The sequence below is a fragment of the Rhinopithecus roxellana genome, chromosome 5 (assembly GCF_007565055.1).
Source record: "Rhinopithecus roxellana isolate Shanxi Qingling chromosome 5, ASM756505v1, whole genome shotgun sequence".
NCBI classification, from domain to species: Eukaryota; Metazoa; Chordata; class Mammalia; order Primates; family Cercopithecidae; genus Rhinopithecus; species Rhinopithecus roxellana.
The window spans coordinates 25,559,365-25,561,222 of NC_044553.1; the positions used below are offsets into that span (position 1 = coordinate 25,559,365).

At 40.0% G+C, this 1,858-nt stretch overlaps 1 pseudogene; it reads right to left on the bottom strand.

Annotated features, from left to right (window-relative positions):
- Positions 1–1,117: 1,117 nt before the first annotated feature.
- On the bottom strand, positions 1,118–1,611 carry LOC115897658 (annotated as a pseudogene).
- Between the last annotated feature and the right edge of the window lie 247 nt (positions 1,612–1,858).

Sequence of the window (1,858 nt, forward strand, 5' to 3'; positions counted from 1 at the left end):
TTTGTTGTTTGTCTAGACCTAAGATAATTATGGAGAACATGCTTATGAGGCAGATTACATTTAAGAGAAGGAGCCCAGGTACAGTGGCTCATACTTGTAATCCCAACACTTTGGAAGGCCAAGGCGGGAGGATTGCTTGAAGCAATCAAGAGTTCGAGACCAGCCCGAAGAACATAGAGAGACTGTGTCTCTGTAGAAAAAAAAAAAAAGAAATTTAAATTAGCTTGGCATGATGGCACACACCTACAGTCCCAACTACTTGGGAGACTGAGTCGGGAGGCTGGTTTGAGCCCAGGAATTCGAGGCTGCAGTGAACTGTGATCATAACACTACACTCCAGCTTAGACAACAGAGTAAGACCCATCTTTGCCTCAATAAAAAAGGAATGTGTTCACAGCTATTAGATTGTGAATAGCACAAAAATTTTTTTCAGAAACTATTCTTTCAATACTCAAAAATTATTATTTGATTTGGCAAAAACATCACTTAGGTCACTACGTGATTAGTGATATAATTTCACTAATAAATAAGTGAAATTCTCACATGTGCCTTTGTTGTTTCACCGCTATCTTATTGTAAATGTAAATTAAACAGCAACAAACATTCATTTCAGAACTACAATCACTCGGTCAATCCCAACCACAGTTTAGCTGTGGGTGTAAGAGTAGGCAAAAATCAATGAAACAATTCTGCAATTAACAATCGGCTATAGGAATTTTATATTACAGAGTATTGTATATTGTATTTATAAAATGTATGCTACCCATCTTCTATATCAGTAAAATCTATGATAAACTCATGTGTGTATATATGTGCATATATTTTCAAAACATTTACCAGCACACAACTGAGTAAGACTCAGAGACTGTCTTCCCCGAGGTCACATGGTGAGTATTAAGAAACTGAAGCTGGTGATAGTGAGTAACAACTATCAGAGGAGGTGAAAAATATCAATGCCCCAGGAGTTTCTGCAACCCTTTCTTTACAGAAGTCACCTCTGCTTTCTATGCAATCTCCTGTTTTTTTCTGACAGTTGCTAAGAAGGGTTGGTCTGATAAAACCCATGCCAATCTCAATACTGTCCCTCCTTCTTTTTTTTTTTTTTTTTTTTTTCAGTCTACAAACGTCTTGAAGCACTCTGGCGAGTTACATGTATCCCATGTTGCTTTTGGTTTCCCATCTCTTCTTTGCTTCAAATCCCCATGCGAGTTTCTTCTTTTTTCGGGCAGCCTGTGAATTTTCAACCTCCTTTTTGGCTTTTACAAAGTTGTGGCAGGCAACTGCTTTGGCAATTTTTACACCAAGCTCTCGAGTAGCTAGCTGGTTGCTAAGTTCCTCAGCCTTCTCAATATTCCACTCCTCCACAGCCTGGTCTATCCTCTTTTCAAGGCCTGACTTCTCAACTTTTTTCCTTTTAACAGGTGGGTCAAATCTATCATTGACTCCAAAATACTGAGTAAGCTCCTTCCATTGGGTTTCATTTGAGGACGGTTCACCATGAGATTCTTTTTCATTCTTCAATTTATCTTTTCTGGAGCGTTTTCTTTTTTTCCCTCTGAATCTTGAGGTTGTGCTTTTCTGTTCAGTATGTTTTTTATGCAATTCTTGAAATTTTTTTTTGAGACGGAATTTTTGCTCTTGTTGCCCAGGCTGGAGTGCAATGGCGCCATCTCAGCTCACCACAACCTCTGCCTCCCATGTTCAAGTGATTCCTCTGCCTCAGCCTCCCGAGTAGCTGGGATTACAGGCATGTGCCACCACACCCGGCTAATTTTGTATTTTTAATAGAGAAGGGGTTTCTCCATGTTGGTCAGGCTGGTCTCGAACTCCCAGCCTCAGATGATCTGCCTGCCTCGGC